Source organism: Aotus nancymaae, unplaced genomic scaffold (assembly GCF_030222135.1).
Source record: "Aotus nancymaae isolate 86718 unplaced genomic scaffold, 86718_ANA_hifiasm-v0.15.2.pri h1tg000057l, whole genome shotgun sequence".
Classification (NCBI taxonomy): Eukaryota; Metazoa; Chordata; class Mammalia; order Primates; family Aotidae; genus Aotus; species Aotus nancymaae.
Genome location: NW_026988471.1, coordinates 5,298,894 through 5,319,298, shown reverse-complemented (window position 1 = coordinate 5,319,298; position 20,405 = coordinate 5,298,894). Strand labels below are relative to the sequence as shown.

At 39.5% G+C, this 20,405-nt stretch overlaps 1 long non-coding RNA gene across 1 annotated transcript in view; it reads right to left on the bottom strand.

The window, feature by feature from the left end:
- Positions 1-2,792: 2,792 nt before the first annotated feature.
- Positions 2,793-20,405, bottom strand: part of LOC105709832 (uncharacterized) — a 91,046-nt gene continuing 73,433 nt past the window's right edge. Inside the window, exon 7 of the long non-coding RNA XR_002477920.2 lies at positions 2,793-4,874. This is a non-coding gene — a long non-coding RNA (uncharacterized LOC105709832). The remainder of the gene's footprint in view (positions 4,875-20,405) is intronic.

Below are 20,405 nucleotides of genomic sequence, written 5' to 3'. Positions count from 1 at the left end.
ACTCTACCTCTTGAAACAAGAGAATCTCAAAATGTGTAAATATATTTTTTAAACCACCATAATGGGTGAGCTGGGCTGCAGATGAAAAAGTGTCAGGAAGATGGAGAAAAATCTGGAAAGGGAAAATTAGGGTTAATAGATCCGCCGGAAAACACAGAGGAGGGGTATACAGGGCTCTCTATACATAGCTCTGCTGCTGAATTGAGCTTAACACCTTATTACTTCAAGAAAGAAGTGGAGAGTTCAATGCCAACATGTGTTTGTCAGGTATGTGCACCAATAACCAAGTGCCTCACCTGCCAATACAATCAGGTGATGTTTCAGCTGACCCACTTTAAAACAAATTATTCCTCCTCCAAATTGTTACAGAACCATACTCCATTGTTATGCAATAAGAAAATGGCTTAGGTATTTCTTTCTCAAATCTCTTTAAATAAACAATGTGCAAAACAAACACAGCAACAGTGTGGGCTCCTGTAAATGCCTGCCATTTCCCGGGCTACAGGGCTTGTGCATCCCCTTCAGTGCTCATCCTCCAACTTGCGCCTGCATGGGGCTGCCATGTCTGCAACTGCAGCGGCCTATTGATTCTGCTCTTTGGGCCAAGAACAACTGATGGATGCGCAAAATACATGAGTGGATGACTAATAAACAACCAGGTGCAATGTCGTGGCTCCCAGATGAATTCCCTTAACTCATTCAACCTTCTTTGACTTGGATGCTTGGCCAAGACGCCATGTTCTTTCTGTTTCCCGTTCTCTTCCGGGTGTAACAAAAGTTAATACACAAATAGCAGTTGTAAAGCATTTATAGCTAAAACATCTCAGATGTTTGTTCTATTTGTCAGTGACTGGAAAAATAGAAGACACTGTAAGGTAGTGGATGAAGCCCTAGACTTTAGTCCAAAGCTGTGGATTAACAACTGGCTTGGTGGCCACTTAAGTGAAAACTCTGGGAAGGCTGATCCTCGGAGCATGAGATGTGTGCTGTTTTTTGGTTGTCCATTGGTGGACTTTGATTGCCAGTTGCCATTCATTAGCAACTTCTCATTTACAGACCTTCTGGCAGCTGATGTATTTCAGTTTCAGCCGGTCCTGTCTCTGTACTAAGCTGCGGAGGAGTTTCTCCCCACTGAAACCTCCAGGGATTATTCAATTATTTGTTTATTTATTTTGGCACCCACATATTAATCTGACTCTTAGTTTGCCATATCTTCTGCCAAGAAACAGAAGATTAGAAGCAACACTCCCTTGGGCTTTAGTCAAATGTGACTTTCCCTTGAATCCATCGTGTGCCTTAGAAAGGAGAGTTGGCACTTCTCTCTTTCATACCTTCAGGAGACTTCCCCGCTTCCCAGCTTTCCTGTCAACTTGTTGCTCCCCATGTTATCTTAGACTAAGCGGTGCTACTGTAAATAGGGTTCACAGAGTTCTGTTCTATTATCCTGGCCATAGCCAGCTTATGTGGTCCCCAGGACCCTCACTATGAAGCCACTGAAAAGCGTGATGGAGTATAAATGAAGTCCATATCTGACTAGTCTTCATTCCACAAAGGACATTTTTTTAAAAAATAGGATGCATAGTGTTCAATTTGACTCCTGTGTCCTGAACACACTTGTCTTTAATGCTGGAGGTTTCTTAGAATGTAAAAAACAAAACAAAACAAACAAACAAAAAAACATGTTTCAGCACAGGGAGGCCAATTTTCAAAATCACTCATTTGGCAAATACACCAGCTTTCTAGCTGAAAAGCCCGGCTTCTGGTTCCTCACAGTTTACCTAATCCAAAAGCAGTGGTAATCACGTTAAGAAAAAAAATAATCAGCTCTGCCAATAGCCTTGGGCTTTGCGTGCTGCCACAGTAACATACACAAAGAGAGATGGTGATAGCGGGCTGCTTATGCAATTGAAATGCACGGCCATCCATATAGAGCATGCATGCCTGTTTGAAGAGCTACCGGGCACAAAATTTATGGCACCCTTGATTTTACGACTGCACCACCCTCACTATAAATACTTTCATGGGATCAGCCAGTTTATTTCTTGGCTAATAACCGACCCATTCAAGTAGAAATGTCTGAATAAAGCGTTCTGCTACTACCAGATGTAGTATTTGATCAGACTATAATCAACATTTCTCATTTTACTAACACTAGGATAACTGACACAATGAATTTATCATTGTTGTATGGATTGAATTCTCCCTAAAAAAAAAATTTAAAAAAAAGAACAACTTGGAAGAAGACTAGCACTTTTAAAATTTGGGCTCGCATTCAAAGTCCACAGGAATCTCTATAAATCTGCTTTCCAGCATTATAAAATCATGCGTCCTCAGCATATTCTTCTGTTCCTTGATGTGGAATTGCATGTGCTTACCAGAGCAGAATCAATGAGGGATAAAAATGCTACAAGGATATCTTGCTATAGCCATTCTCTCCTAAACCATCAATTTTCAAGAGATTGACTAATTTAATCATGGCTTGGGTCTTCCTTTCAGCAGGAAAATGCAGTTAGCTAATCTGAGCTCATATACTAATAATAGAAATAGACATCTTCACATAGAACACATTTATCTGGAGTCTCACAAAATATTCTTACTTGTTTGTATGTAATGCCTAAGGTGAGCATTGCCGTTTTCCGGCCTCATGTCAAACACGTGTTTAATGTAGAATAGCCCCTTAAGAAACTGTAGGGTCATTGTGGACCGAAGGGTGCTAATGGCTGCTGTTGGGTGGCACAGCTGTGTGTTGGTTCCCTGGGACTGTCATAACAAAATACTACAAACCAGGTGAATTAAAACAGCAGAAATTTATTGCCTCATAGTTCTGGAGGTCAGATATCAAAGTGTCAGCAGGGCTATGATTCCTCTGAAACCTAAAGATGAGAACCCTTCCTTCTATCCTCTCCCTCCAGTGTCAGGTGGCAATACTTGCTGTTGTTGGTTGACTGCTGTATCACTCCAGTCTCTGCCTTCTTCCCTCTGTACATCCGAGTTTATACATGCCGTGTTCCTCTATGCGTTTCCTCTTCTTAAAAGGACACCAGTTATATTGGATTAAGGGCCAATCCTACTCTATTATGACCTTCTCTTAACTAATTATAACTACAGTAACTCTATTTTCAAATACGATCACATTCTGAGGCACGGGTGGTTAGGACATCCACGTATCTTTATAAGGGAAACCATTCAATCCATAGAAGGCTACCTATGCCCCAGTTGGTTCTGCTTCCCATTTGACAACTAGGATCATTCACAGATATGGCGTATCCCAGTCAGATAAATACCTTTGTCAGTGGGTTGTCAGAAAAAATGGCAAGCAAATATGTCTGTATCTCATCCTATTGGCAGTAATTATAGGCCAGGCTATAATCAACATATCTCATTTTACTAACACTAGGATAACTTACATACATAATAAATTTCTCATTGTTGTATGAACTGAGTTCTCCCTAATTTTTTTTAAACTTGGAAGAAGACTAGTACTTTTAAAATTGAGCTGGCATTCAAAGTCTGAAGGAATCTCTATAAATCTGCTTTCAAGCATTATAAAATGATGTGTCCTCAGCATATTCTTCTGTTTCTTGATTTGGAATTGCATGTGCTTACCAGATCCCAAGCAACCAAGTACAATGTCACACCTTCCCATTTACCCTGGGACTCTCCCAGGGAATCATCAATGGGTTCCAGGTGGATACAGGAAGGGGTACCACTGACTAACCAGAAGAAACCCACCTATTGTTGTTACCTTAATGAATCATCATTCTCAGGACATTTTGATCCAGTCTTGTCTTTGCACCCAGAATTGATTTATCTCACAAGATGAATTGATGCTGACTCCGTTCTTCACGCCCAAACCATCATCTCAGTATGTTCATTTTCACAGACAATCTGTGTCACAGGGGCTGGAATGTCCATTTCAGTGTGAATGTAAATTTATTTTATATAGGTTGAGCTACACAGGAAGCAAAGTCAAAAATTGTCTTAGTGAGACTGGAAACTAACGGAGGGAAGACAGCTGGCAATTCAGTTCTTATGTTATGAAAGTCTGGAACAGCCACCTTCTTAGATTTGTTTCATACAAAAATGGATAATAAAATGACAAGTACAATGGACATTTATTACAAAGTTACTGTGTGTTAAGCATTATACTAAGTGTTTTTCGGACATTGACATTTTTTAGTCTTCTCAACAATGGTATGAAGTAGATATTATTGTTCTTGTTTTACAGATGAGGACACAGACAGGTGAAGTAGCTTGCTCAATATTCACAGTTCATAAGAGGCAACCCCACAATGAAAAGTCTCATCAGCCAGTTTCTAAAAGCAAAACTATTTTTTTTTTCTTTTTGAGACAGAGTCTCACTGTCGCTCAGGCTGCTCACTGCAACCCCTCTCACTGCAGTCTCTGCTCGCTGCAACCTCTGCCTCCTGGCTCGAGCAATTCTTCTGCCTCAGCCTACCGAGTAGCTGGGATTACAGGCACCCACCACCACATTCGGCTAATTTTTGTATTTTTAGTAGAAATGGGGTTTCACCATGTTGGCCAGTCTAGTTTCAAACTCTTGACCTCAAAAGATCCACCCACCTGGGCCTTCAAAAGTGCTGGGATTACAGGCATGAGCAACCTCGCCCGGCCCCAGAAGCCAAACTCATAATCAGCCTGTTACTTTGTCTGCGGAAAGTCCCTTCCGTTGTCAGTGGTAGATCCACACTGCTGGCTGCTCCCCTTTGCCAGTCTCTGATTCTACATTTCTATGCTGATTTCATGTCCCGTACTTGACAAACGCTAATTAGTTAATATCCATGATTGGTCCAAAGAGAAGTGTTATTATTCTTCTTTCTGGCTTGAAAGACATTTTGTTTTTCATGTTGGAGCTGTGAAAGAAAGTAAATCTCAGGACCCCAAACTCACTAGGCCGAAGGGAGAAGTCAAGCTGTAAACTGGGTCAGGCAAACTTGCCTCCGATTCGGTTCCTAAATAACACGGTTACAAAGATAAAAAGCTACATACCTCCCCCTCATTTTGCCCAGAAGGAAATTCCCCGTGGTCCCCAAGATCTTTTCCGTAAAGCATTTCTACTAAAGTTCACCATGTTCACCATGGCAATGTAAACTGATAGCTTATCTTCACAGGTGCAGGGACATAGGACGGAGCTCAGTCATCCCTCTGCTAACCGGAGACAAATGCATATCTGATTGCTTTCTCTGCTCTATTGTCTACCTTACCTTTTTTAAAAAAATCATTTATTTACTTTTCTATGTATTTTATTGCACTTTAGGTTCTGGGGTACATGTGAAGAACATGCAGGATTGTTGCATAGGTACATACATGGCAATGTGGTTTGCTGCCTCCATCCCCATCACCTATATCTGGCATTTCTCCCCATGTCATCCCTCCCCAAGTCCCTACCCACCTGCTGTCCCTCCCCTAGACCCCCACAACAGACCGGTGTGTGATGCTCCCCTCCCTGTGTCCATGTGTTCTCATTGTTCAACACATCTACCTTATCTTATATAAAAATGCAGATTCCCTGAGCCAGACAAAGGCATGAATGACCATTTTCCCCATCAATCCTCACATGAAAATTGTGTATTTCCCAAATACCCACCTTTTCCTCTTTAAATATCGAAGCCCTCAAAATCATCTTTGGAGAAAAGCATACACTTCTCTTCCAGGATGTATCTTTAACTTTGGAAAGAAAACCTTTTAAAATGAGTGTGACTTGCTTTGGTCATTTTCTGATTTACAGTGCATGACACAAAATAGATTTCTTTGCTCAATGACTGGTAGTAATAAGTGTCAAAAGAAAAATGAAATTAGCATTAGAATCCATGGAGTGAAAAGGAAAGCCATGTTAGAAAGGATGGTCATGGAGATGATATCTGAAATTAAACCTAAACTAAGTGGGAGGAGATGTGGAAACAGCTGGAGCAAAGCGTCTTAAGGTGTCCAAGGATCCACAGTGAGTGTGTCACTCAGAGTGGGAAAGAATATTGATTAATTAATGAATTATTGCAACAGAGTCTTGCTCTGTTGCCCAGGCTGCAGTGGCAGGATCTCGGCTTACCTCAACCTCTGCCTCCTGGGTTCCAGCAATTCTCCTGCCTCAGCCTCCCGAGTAACCAGGATTACAGGTGCCCACCACCATGCCCAGATAAGTTTTTTATCTTTCCAGCAAATATTTAAATAAGAATTAACACCAACCCTTCACAAACTATTTCAAAAAATAGAAAAGGAGGAAAATCTTCCCATATTCTGAGGCAAGTATTACCCTGATCCCAAGATTAGATAAAGGCATCACAATAAAAGAAAACTACAGATCAATATTCCTTGAAAGTATAGATGAATTACAATAATCTTCAACAAAATATCATCAAACCAAATCTAGCACAATACGTAAAGGATTAAATATTATGACTAACTGGTATTTAACACAGGAATACAAGATTGGCTCAACAATATCAAAGTTAAACAATGTAATGTACTATATAATAGAATAAAAGAAAAATATCACACGATAATATCAACTGATGTAGAAAAGAGTGACAACATTACCTTGTTTCACCAGAAAAACTTTCACAAGGAGTTGAAGAAAACTTTCTCAACTTGATAAAGAATATCTTTTAAAAAACCTCACAGTTAACATCATACTTTATGGCAAAATACTGATTTTCTCCTAAATTAAAAAACAAGATGAGGTTTCCACTCTCACCACTTATATTAAACATTGTACTGGAGGTTCCAGCCTGAGCAATTAGCAACAAGAGGAAATAAAAGTCATACATACTGAAAAAGAATAAAAATCTTTTTTGCAGATGCTGTAATCTTTAATATAAAACTTCCTAAAGAATCCACAAAAATATTATAACTAATAAATGAATTCAAGGATGCCAAATATATGATAAATATAAATTATAGTTCTATACATTAACAAGGAAGAGTTGAAACATGAAGCTAAGAAAAATATTTTGTTTATAATAGCATAAAAATCATTAACATAAAAATTACTGAGTAAAGTACAAGTTTTACGCATTGAAGACTACCAAAATAAATGCCTGAATTAAAGAATACTTAAACAAATAGAAAAGTATCCCCTATTCATGGATTGGAGAACACAACATTGCTAAAATTCCACACTGTCTACAGAGTATTTTTTTTCTGAGATGGAGTCTCGCTCTGTACACAGGTTGGAGAGCAGTGGCAGGATCTTAGCTCACTGCAACCTCTGTCTCCCAGGTTCAAGCGATTGTCCTGCTTCAGCCTCCTGAGTAGCTAGGACTATAGGCACCCGCCACCACATCCAACTAATTTTTGTATTTTTGGTAGATACAGGGTTTCATCATGTTGGCCAGGTTGGTCTCAAACTCCTGATCTCAGGTGATCTGCCCACCTCGGCCCCGCAAATGCTGTGATTACAGGCATGAGCCACTGTGCCTGGCCTTGACTACAGATTTAATGAAACCCCTATATAAATTATAGCTGACTTTTTGTATAAATTCACAAACAAATCCTAGGATTCGTATGAATATGCAAGAGACCCAGTATAGCCAAAGAGTCTGTAAGAGAATAAAGTGGAAGAACTCACATTTCCACAGCTTAAACAATGTAATCCTGACATGAGGATAAACATACAGATCAGTAGAATGAAACCGAGAATCCAGAAGGAAATCTTTCTATTTACGATTAATTCATTTTTAACAAGGCATCAGCAAAACTCAATGGGAAAAAAGAGTCCTGTTAAGGAATAATGCTAGAAAACTGAATGCCCACATGCAGGTAGATTAAGTCGGATGTCTATTTCACACCACATAAAAAAACTCCAAGCTGATCATAGACTTAACTATAGAACTAAAGCTGTAAAACTCACAGCAGGAAACATAAGAGTAAAACTTGGTGATCTTGATTTAGGTGATAGTCACCTAAATATAATAGCAAAAGATCAAGTGATTAAACAAAACATAGATACGTTTATCTTTATCAAAATGAGAAACATTTGTGCTTCAAAATACACCTTCAAAAAGTGAAAGGACAATTCACAGAATGTGAAGAAAATATTTGTAAACCATGCATATGATATAGCATTGTATTCAGAACATGTGTGTGTGTGTGTGTGTGTGTGTGTGTATAGTATCCAGAACGTAGATTCCATCCAGAATATAGATTGTATCCAGAACATACACACACACGCACACACACACACGTACATTCTTACAACTGAACAATAAAATGAGAATCTATTTTTTAATGAAAAAAGGATCTGAGTATACATGTTTTCACAGAAAAACAGATAATAGCTATGGCACAAAGGTGAAGATGTTGAAACCCTCAAATATTGCTAATATGAGAGCAGAATGGTAGTTATTTGGGAAAATACATAATCAGTTCCTCAAAATATTAAACAGAGTTACCATACTACTCAGTGTTCCACGCCTAGTGATATACCCAAGATAATTGAAAACATATGTTCATACAAACACTTACACGAAGACGGTCACAGCATCATTATTCCTGATAGTCCCAAAGGAGAAGCAACCCAAATGTCAATCAACTGATGAACAGGTAAATAAAATGCTGTATATTCATAAAATGAAAACTCTTTATTAGCCCTGGGAAGGAATGGAGTAATGATACATGCTTCAGTATGGATGAGCCTTGAAACATTATGCCAAGTGAAAGAATCACAAAATGGTCACATATCATATGATTCCATGTATATTTTATATATATAATATAAAATCTTCTTGTATTTATATATACAATATAAATGAAATCAAAACAACAAGTATGTTAGAGGTTGCCTGGGGTGTGGCGGCGGGAGAATGGAGAACAATTGCTCATGAGTGTGAGGTTTCTCTGGGGGTGATGAAAATGTTTTGAAATTAAACAATGGACAACCTTGCAAATACTATAATAAAAACATTGAATTTTTAACATCAAAAATAACAAATTATAGAGTGTATAACTAATAAGTTAATGAAAAATTTTGGCACTACAAGAACACAGCCTTTTATTAGCTCACGATTCTGTAAGTATAGCCATGATATGGCTGAGTTCTCTGCTTGGGGTCTCATAAGGCCAAATTCAAGGTGGCGTCAGGCTGTGCTCTGTTCTCTCCAACCTATTCTGTACTAGTTTTCGTAGTTGGCAGAATTCAGTTGCTCAGAAAGGAATAGCACTGTGGTCACTGTGTCTTTTCCTGCTGTCAACCAGAGGCCACTCTCAGTTCCCAAGGGCCACCCACATTCCCTGCCACTTGGTTCTCTTCATTTCAAAACCAGAAGTGGGTAAAATCTTCCTTGTGAAAAGCTCTTGCACGCTTCAAACCTCTTTATCCAGGATGAAACTGATTAGGTAAGTGCTGTGCAGGACAACCTCCCTTTTTCAAAGCTGACTGTGCTCATAACCTGCCCTCTTTGTGGGAATGATATTCCATCCCATTCGCAGTCCCAGAGACTGTACCTGGTGCCTACACATGGGGATGATTGCCTGAGTGGGCATCTTATCCTTCTGCCAATCACTAGCTGCTTACTTAAATCCCTCCTCGTTTTACGCTTGTCCCACCCTGTTTTTCTCGTCAGCATTTCTCTGCATGCACTCTTTAGCACAGTCACACAGTCGCAAGAAGCAGCAACTTTGGTAAGACGCCAATGGTGTCTTTAGACTAAAAACCAAAGGCGTCGGAACCACGCCACTCACCCTCACTCTCAATGCGCTCAACCTTCCTTTTCACATGTGCTCTAGGCATCCTGCTAAATGTCAAAGGCTTCTAGGCATGCTCCCTATGATTGTTCTAGAACTCTTAGTCTTATTTTCTATATTTGGAAATGCAACCCTTAGAAGAATTACGTGTGTTTATGTGTATGTGATAGAGACAACATGTGTGTGGGTGAGAAAGATGAAGATGACTGGCAGAAACATTGCTTTATTGCTGCTATCGCTTCAAGCGATTCTGCTCAAAAATGGGAAATAACATGAAAATCAATAGAACATAATAAAAGTCATCACCGAAGTGAAGAAGGCTGCAGCACAGCAGGCGTATTTCCTGGAATGCTGGTAATTTCTTCCCCTGTTTTCTCTCTCTGCTCTCCACAATATGCCTAGCTTCTGAAAACCCAAGGGGCGGGGTGAGCCTTAATTGCAGCCACATGAAGCCTTGGAGGGCTTGGCTTATTGACACGGCCTCCCTACAAGAAGCAGAGGCACCGGCCAAATGATTATAATTGACCCAGACAGCAATCACAGAACATTTTGGCTTTGCAAAGTAGTTTTATTCACCAGTCACGATATAAGATAAAAACTGGGCTTATGACTTGTCTTCAAAGAAATGTTCTTACTTATTTGGCAAAAACATAGTTGGGTTAACTTTTCTCACCTACATAATATAAGGAGATGAAATTCACCCTTGTTTTGAAAGGTAAATATAAGAGATATGCATTTTTTGAAATGTGTGTTTGCTTGCATAAGAATCCAATTTTAATAAATAACATGCGATACTTTTATAGATTAATTTTTTTTTTTATTTTGCCAGGTGCCAGTCAGAAGATTTCGTTTGGGATACATTGTAAAAACCCTAAAACAGCTCTTTGAGATGATTTAATCTTCATTCTTTTATGGATCAGAAAAGTGCAGCTCTCTAGATGGCATTGCTACTTACGCATGCTAAAAGTTACGTGAGCTGCAAGGCTTCAATTTGCATTGACGGCTTTCCACTTTCTGCAGCACCACAGGACTCTGTTATTCATTGAGACACTGACGCATTGCTTTCCCATGAACTTTAATAAGACAATGTTGCATTTTATCAAAGAAACGTTTTACAGATTCATTATCGCACATTCTTTGTCTAGTGGAAAAGACATCTCTAACTAAAGGTACCTTGAATCCTTTTGTAATACAGAATACTAAGCATGCGAAGTGAGTGCATTCCTAACAAAACCATCCAGCTGCGTATACTGACTAGTAGTTGTACATTTTCTTTCTAAGGAACCAGTTCAGAATATTTTCAGAACAGGTTTTGACAAAAATAAGTGTAACTGATTATCCAATAATTGTGCCAATCTTTAGAGCTTTAACTATGGTCATTAAACCAAATACCCAGGTGACAATTATCTCAGTTTTTTGAAAGGGTAGCTAGACTCATCCTCTGTAGCAATTGCTAAGAAGCCATCAAAGCTTGTTCTAAGATCTTTGATATATCACCCGTCTTTGAACTTTAAAACTGAGGAGACTAGCAATTGATCGAAGCTAGAAATAAGGGAAGGCAGGGTGTGCCGTGCCTAGGAATGAACACTACATTAGCACAAGTGATGGAGATGGTCTTGGTGCCACAAGGAAAGGGCGGGTGTCTATGGAGAAAAGAAACTGCAAGCTAATTCATTCCTTCACTCCAGCATGGAAATAAGCTGCCAGCACATTCGGGAGCTAACTCATGCAGACACCTGCTTTCTTCCGAGGTGGAGCATGAAGAGCCCTCAAGAAGTTCCTGGATTTCACTTGGGGTAGGGGCGAGGGTGCCTGCATTGTCATAGAGATATTTTTGCATTGTTCTTGAGTGGCTGCATTTCATTGGGAGGTATGCGTTTCCCTTCAAAGATGTCTGCATTTCCATTAGGAGACGCCTACATTGCCAGATTTTAGAACAGCAAGAATGCCGGGTAGTTCTTACTGGCAAGGGGAGACTCCCAGGAAACCAGCTGAACCAAAGATGGTGGATCACCCGTAGCAGGAACAAATGCACTATTCAATAACAGGAGAGCAGGAAGAAGACAGAGGGTCAGTTATGCCTTAAACCCGCACAAGAGCTCTTAGGGTGAACCAGCCAGCATTTTGGAACCTGCACACAGAAGTCACTAATCGCATAGGACATTGCCCTTGCAGCCACTCCTTTAGAGGTATTATAGATAATACCCAGAAAATGTAATGTAAGATGAAACCTAAGAGCATATTATACCCTGCTTTCCTCTGAAGGCTGCAGAGCCTGAAACAGACACAGACCGTGCGATTGTGATCATTTTAAACAAATATGTGAGATGAAAGTATTGATTTATACTAGCCTGGAATTTTTAATAACTAAAAATGGGTTTATTTTAATGCCTGAACTTGATCAAAAAGCTTCTAAAACTACCCATTCAGGGATATCAGAAACAAATAAAAAACAATGAATTATGTTTGAAAATGGCAATGAGAGAAAAATAAACTTTCTTAACTTGCCTGTCGAGTTCAGTTCATGCAATGTGTCAGTTACAGATAGCCCCGAAGGCGCACAGGTATATTTAAGTAGAGAATGCTGTAATATAAATAGTGTGTGAGGAATGTTGCCCTCTAGAATTGGGCTTTATTTAAAAAACAGACATCGTTCTTATCTATGTCTATTGACAGTGTTCCTTCTCTTCGCCTTCCGTTTCTATCCTCTCTACTCTTTCCTATTTCCCTGATCTATATTCAGTCCAGAATATTGAGTTCCTGCTATGTATTCAGCACTATATTATGGAATATACAGGAACACAAAAGCATCTGTCCACAGGAAATATGATGAGAGTTTGGCTCAAAATAACGATTACTTAATAAAAATAAGAGATGCAGTAATCTTATTATTTTTTCCAAAGGCTTTGGTTATAAAAGAACACCAAATCTTCAAAATACTTTTTAAAGTCATTTTACTGATGAAATACATTTGAGTGCGTGGCTAATTGGGCTTATTATGCATAAAAAGCGGTCATTAAAGCAACAGATAAATAAAAGGAAAAAAATGCTCTGGTGAATCTACGCTTCTTTAAAGGCAGTGATTATCTTTTTTACTAAAAAAAAATTAACATCATTACAACTGTGTATTAGGAGAAGTATGTTCTAGGAGTTAAGAGCCGTAGGTTTTAATCTTAGCTCTGCTTTAGCTGTCTACTTGATCTTGGATAATTTTTTAACATCTTTGAGCCTACTTTCTCATCTGTGACCAGCAGCTCTAAATCTAAATGTATTCTCTCAGATTTTCAGAGTTAGGAAAGCAGTTTAATTTCCTGTTTTACAATCTACATATTTGAATGCTTATGTTGGGTCTTTTCCATGACAATTCCAGGAGGTAAGCAAATTCACTCATATCAAGTCTCCTACTTCATCATTTCCAAAAGATAAACTGAATTTTAGGGTAACAGATGTTTGCTTATTATAGGAAGACAATGCTGTGAAATTCAGGCAGCTTGGTACATTTGTTTCCAAGCAGGAGAATTTAAGACATTTTGAATATTTGTAAAGCGTCAGTGGTTCTGGCTGGACAAGATACAGCCTTTGTCCATTCTATTTTTCTCTTTGGCATGAGATCACCATAGCAATGGTCATTTAGAGAAAGGTAAACTCAATAGAGGCTATATGAAGGATGCCTACCACTGTCAAGAAATATGGCTATTTTTAATGAGGCATGATCTTTTCACTTGAAGTTGCATTTTACCAGCAGGGAAACTTTTTTCAGATTGTTATTCTCTGGGTTCTGCAGGTTAGCTAGCTAAACTCAAATGTGATTGGCATGCAGAGTCCCTTAAAACTGTCAGGCCACCTTGCAATTAGGCATAATGCCACTCTAACAGATGGCGTGAATGATGCCAGCCAGCCAATACGTATCAGCATTGAACATTCAGAGAGAATTTCCTCTTTCAGAATGTCAGAATGTGGGCCTATGGCAGTAATGCAGCATTTCACATAAAACACACATTTTAGACAGAATAATACTGCTTTTATATAGGGCTAGATATAGAACCAGAGAATCATAGACTCAGTCTCTCAGGGTTAAAAGGCAGTTTAAAGCCAATGAATTTTAATCCGCACATGACGCTTCATCCATTCATTTATTTATTCAACAAATATTAAATATCTGTAATGAGTTAGGTACTGTCTAACTGCCCGACCACTGGGCCATAACATCACCTAGCCTAGCCTTGACTAAATCCGCCATCAGAAAGCTCACTACTGTTACACCCAATATCTGAATTATCCTCCACAGAATAATTGAAACACTGACCACACCCTACAGCATCCAGACCCAAATCTATGGCTCCCCTTGTAATTGGTTCTAAGATATCAGACAATCAATGCTTTACATGGAGTTACAAAATTCTTTGATGCTTTTGCTTGAAATATGAATGTGACTCATTATTTGATGTTATTATCTTCTAACTCAAATTAACGTTTATGAAACTCAACAGGCTTTGCAATTCTCAGAGAGACAACAAAAAGCCTATAGTTTTGAAAATGTCCTCACTGTGACCTTGTATGGTGACATGACATAAGAAGCAGCAGTTTCTGCATCAGATGTGGTTTAGGTAAAAGAACATAAATGTTCTAGCTGAGCGGAGCTATTTAGTTTTTCTTGGGCTCCATATGCTGCAAAGTGGAGAATTGACGGTAGTGAAGATATGAGTATGTGGATAGGGCAAAGCGGAGACATGGAGATGTATAATTCACATCTATTCCTTTCTGTGGCAAACATATTTCATAAGCGTTGTGAACAAACCAACCACCACAGGCCATAATTAACTATGAAATGTGGAGAGTTCATATTCTAATAGGGAAATCGTCCATACTGCTACTGGACAATTTTCTAGCAACTTGATTCACCCTGGTGAAGCAACTTGCTCAGAAAATACTTAAGGAATAAAGGAGAAACTTAAAACACTAAAGATGGAAGAAACTTTATGATTAAATGTAGGTATGTCTGTCTATGTCTGAAAAATGGTGCGTGTCTGTGTAGAAAAGTCCCTGAAAGAAAACTCTCTAAAAAAAAAAAAAAAAAGGTTGAACCTAAACCTGTAGTATGTCTTAAGCCATTTGGGCTGCTATAACAAAATAACAATACCACGTGTTTTCAGTCATAAGTGGGAGCTGAATGATGAGAACACGTGGACACCTTGGGGGAAACAACTCATACTGGGCCCTGCCAGAGGGTGTGGGGTGGGAGGAGGGAGAGCATCAGGAAGAATAGTTAAGGGATGCTGGGCTTAATACTGTGGTTATGGGATGATCTGATCGTGCCGCAAACCACCATGGGACACTTTTACCTATGTAACACACCTGTGCTTTCTGCACATGTACTCTTGAACTTAAAATAAAAGTTTGGGGGGAAAAACTCTGGGCAATTTATAAAAAACTGAAGTTTATTGCTTAAAGTTCTGGAGGCCAGAAAGTCCAAGATTAAGGTGCTGGCAGGTCCAGTGTCTGGTGAGGACCTGTTCCTCATAGATGGTGCCTTCTGTGTATCCTCACATACAGAAAAAGCAAAAGGGCGTTTTCAGGGCTCGACCATAAGGGCACTACTGTCATTTATGATGGTGGAGCCCTAATGACCTAATCACCTTCTAAAAGCCCCACCTCCCAATAGCACCACATTGGGTATTCAGTTCCAACATGAGTCATGGAGGGACACAAATCCTGGGACCACAGCAGGGACAATGAGCCAAGGCTATGGAACACAACTGAACGGGATGGATCACAGGAACGATTGTGAAGAAGAGTGGCCCTCAACGGAAGTTATTTCAGAATCTCCAAGGATTCCTTCCAAATACACACACTTATACTTGGCCGCCTCCTTTTGCACCTCTCTGTGGTATCGCTACAGGATGTATTAGACTACTGGAAGAGAAAAAGAGGGAATTGAGCCATATTCTCCAAGGCACCCTGATGGCCCCAACGCTATACATGCCTTTTTCTCCCCTGCCTACTCTCTCCATGTGAAGCAAGGGCAAGAACCATCGAAGCAAGCGAGGGTCTTCTTCTCATTTGCTCTACAGCCCAGACCCCATGGGTAATGCTTGATCTCCTGGAGAGGTTGAATCCTTGAGATCTGAATGACATTGTGCCTGTGCTTTGGTATACAGGAAATGGTCTCCTGCAGAAAACACCGGGTATGGCAGTTTTGGCATGAGCGAGGTGGACGTCAGCAGTGGTGATCACTCAACCACGGGCTGTTGATAGGAGTGTCTTCTCCTTTATTGTGAGCGTACAGGCTACTTTTGGCATTGAATGGTGTTATGCACTCAACTGTGTCCCCTAAAAATTCATATGTTGAGGTCCTAAACCCCACACCTTATTTGTGACATCATTTGAAAAGAGGGTTATTGCCGAGGTAGTCAGATAAGATGAGGTCATGCTTGGGTAGGCTGGGTCCCTGGTCTAATCCTTACAAACATGGAACATGTGGAGACAGACAGATAGGCATAGATCTAGAAGCCAAGAACCATGAAGATGGCCAGCAAAACAACAGACGCTGAGAGAATCCTGGAACAGATTCTTCCTCAGATCCCCCAGCAGGAACCACACCTGCCAACACTTTGATCTCAAAGTTCTAGCCTCCACACTTCTGAGAAAATAAGTTTCTGTTGCTGAAGCCCCCAGTTTGTGGTTCTTTGTTACAGCATCTCAAGCAAACTAACATAGATGGCAAGGGAGGCATTTCTATCATCAACCAACTAGAACCAGAGGGGAATGGCAGATGCTCCATTCAAACCAAGGGGATTGCTTCCAATGTGCCATAGGGCTTCCGATGGGATGGGAGAGACTGTGGATTTTACAGCATGAATGTAGACAGAGCCAGCAAGAAGTATATTAATGGTAATTTTGAATCCTAGTTTTATGAACTGGTTTATATAATATTGACTTGAAGACATTTATGTTCATATGCTCTGTAATCACCCTAGATTTCTCCCCCACCTCTCACTCCCCTGCCGCATTTAATCAGTTTCCGAAGCTCATGAAATCTGTCATGCTAACAGCCTTCTTATCTGACCCTTCTCCAGTCTGCCTGCTCCCACCTTTTGGAGAATGTTACTCCTTCTTGTCTTGACCAGTGAAATTATCTCTTGTTCTCTCTGAATTCAACCTTCCACCTTCTCTCATTTGCCCTTCTAAATGCAATTGCTAAAATAGATGTTGGTTGATCCAGCTTGCTAAACAATACAGAAAAGTCCCAAATCTTTAGCACGGATACGAGACTGCTGGGATCTCTTTGCCCTCTGGAATATATAATGGTTGAGAACACAAGCTGTCAGAGATGAACTTCCATTTCTACACTTTCTAGCCCTGTAATCTTGAGCTCTTTATGTAACCACAAGCACTGGTTCCACCATTAAAATATCAAATAGTGACAGTGTCTTTTTCTAGGTTTGACGGGCAAAGTGAGTGAGTTTACAATTTCACTATTAAAGAGCGTAACTTAACATACAACTGCTGAATGTAGCTTATAATCATCTCATGTTTAAAGTCTTTTCACTCCCTCTCTTCCAGCCACTCCAAAATGCTTATATTCCCAGAATGAGCCAAGCTGTATGGTTTCTCAGACTTACAGTGTGTGCTTCCCTGGCCCTTATTTGCCTTGAAAACATTGACTTCTCTTTAGAAATTGTCTCGATTACATCTTTGTAATGAATGTTTTCCTGAGCCCTACAGGTGGACTTGACCACGCCCTAGCTGTGGCCCAGTATGTTTGTTACTACAGACTTCTTTCTTGGCACTGAGAATTGACCGCCAGAGGGGTTGGCTTATGTTAATCTCTTTTAGGGACCAAGTCTTTGAGTTTGACCAGCTTTAGAAGGTTCTCATTACATACTTATTTTTAATCAATACAATTTTACATCTATATTTTATGACCATTAAAGATAAAATCACTATGTCTTGTCCTCCACAACAATTAGCTCTGAACAGCTTGCTGAGTGGATAAATGAATGAAAAATGGATCTGGGAAACTATTCTTATAAACTTTGCTGTGTTCACACATAAAGTAACAGAACCAGGGTAAGCAGCTCAAGCCTTCCAACAGTCAGGCCAATGCCTCTGGCCCCAAATCACACGAAGGCCATGAAGAAACAAACAGGAACACATTGGATATAGAGAAACATAAAATTGAGTCACTTACGAGTATCTCGCTTTTGCACCTATGTTCTCCTCGGTACACAGAATTCATCATCTGATCATCCTCATTAATCTTTAGAGTGTGAGAAAAATACACCAGTTGAGTCAACATTGGATTTTATAAGTTTTTTGCTTATATTCCAAGAGTCTCATGTATCTTTTTCTAAAAGGTCATAGAAAGAAACTAGACTTCAGGGATTTTTGGCTAGTTGAAAAAGCCATCGTATCAGAATGGGCATTTATTTCAAGAGAGAAGAAAGCCGTCATCGGCCAATGCTAGTGTGCAGGTATCCTTGCCCACTCCTGGAGTGCCTAAGAGGCAGATGGCAACTTAGTGACCAAGCACAGTTCAGGTATTCAGGTATTAGACACAGAAATTTGTATCATTCAGACTCTATTATATCTTCCTGTAACATTACGATAGACCATTCTCATGCTGCTAATAAAAACATATCCAAGACTGGGTAATTTATACAGGAAAGATATTTAATTGACTCACAGTTTCACATGGCTGGGGAACCCTCATAATCATGGCTGAAGATGAATGAGGAGCAAAGTTATGTCTTCCATGGTGGCAGGCAAGAGAATTTGTGCAGGGGAATTCCCATTTATAAAGGTGTCAGATCTCGTGAGACTTGTTCACCACCATGAGAACAGTATGGAGGAAACTGACCCCATGATTCAATTATCTCTACCTCGCCCCGCCCTTGACATGTGAGGATTATTAAAATTCAAGGTGAGATTTTTGTAGGGATGCAGAGCCAAACCATATCAATTACATGTTAGCATATACTTCTAATCCGTAGCACTAAACATAATTGTAAATATTTGTAAACTTTACTTGAGGCAAGCTTGTCCAACCTGTGACCCGCAGGCCACATGCAACCCAGGATGGCCTTGAATGCAGCCCAACACAAATTTGTAAACATTCTTAAAACATTATGCAGTATTTTTTTAAAACTCATCTGCTATCATTAGAGGTAGTGTATTTTATGTCTGGCCCAAGACAATTTTTCTTCTTCTAATGTGGCCCAGGAAAGCCAAAAGATTGACCCCCGACAGATTTAGGGTGATAATATCTCTGCTAAAATTACAAATCCTAAGACAGACATGAGCTTAGATATGCTATGTACTATATGTATAAATATAAAAAATATATAAATAAGTGGATTAACATAGAAATTTGCCTCTGGACTCTATCAGGTGCGGTGGGGTGGAGGAGGCAGTGAGCTTCTGGCATTTTGTGTTTACTCATTACAGTTACGTAAACTAAAATTCAATCCTCAAATGTTCATTGTGTATGTAACTCCTTTCTGTATGCTAAGTAAACTCAGGACAAAGTGTTGGGTAGGTGTCAATTCTAAAGCAATGTTCTAGATGTTGGGATTTTCCTTTTATTCATTCTGGTTCATGGCCTATGTAAGTATTACTTTAAAAGCCATACCTCAGCAACTTAATGACAGATTAAGTAATTTTCAAGGTATTACAAATACAAATGAAATACCATGCTAAAGGACTGAAGGAAATGGTGCAGAATCTATGTTGAACTTCTATATGCTGATTATTATTCAAATACATTTAAAGAGACACGACATCCCAAGCGCTCAGGATAGCCCTTACATGTACTGGCAGTTAAGAAGTGCTGTTTTTCCCTTTGCAGGAAACTATTTTAATTATCCCTTTCCATTTCTCTTCCTTCTCTTCTTCGCATCAGTATAAGCTTTGGCTTTTCTGGAGAGTAGCTAAAAGTCTTGTTGAAGTGAGAGCCTTCACTCTAAGATCAAGAGCAAATACCCACTTTTTGGCCAAACATTAAGCCTAGTTTCCAGGTATACATTTAAAAGCCAGACAGAGCGAGAGAGAGTAGCCTGCAGTTTATCTGTACTGAAAATGATAGGCTCTGATTCAAATGCAATGTAATTGACATCTTCTATCCACCAATGAATACAGATTTGATGACCTTGAAACTCCATCTGCTAAGACAATTGTTGGAACTCCGAGTCAAATGTTTCAGTTTTTTTTTTTTTTGGTTTGTTTTTGTTTTTGTTTTGTTTGTTTGTTTTAAAAAACACAGTCTCTCTCTGTCGCCTAGGCTGGAGTGCAATGGCGCAAACTTGGCTCACCACAACCTCCGCCTCCCAGGTTCAAGCGATTCTTCTGTCTCAGCCTCCCTGAATAGCTGGGATCATAGGCAAATATTTCAGTTTTAAAAGCATTACCTGTTACTCTCTGTGAGCGTACTTCAATTTGTGAAATATTAGCTATTTGAAGACAGAATGAGAAAAATTCTTCTCTTTGACACTTATCTTACACTTATCCGATATATATATAAATAAAGACATAGAGACAAAAGAACATGAGTTTTTGTCAAAGCCGGTATCTGGCTAACAGCCTCAGAAATCAAAGCCTACACCACTGAAAGACGTAATGTAATTTAAAAATCATTTAGGAATTTAAGAGGCATTTACAACAACTACCAGGCCAGTGGAACTAAAAGGATTACATTTTGCATGCATTTG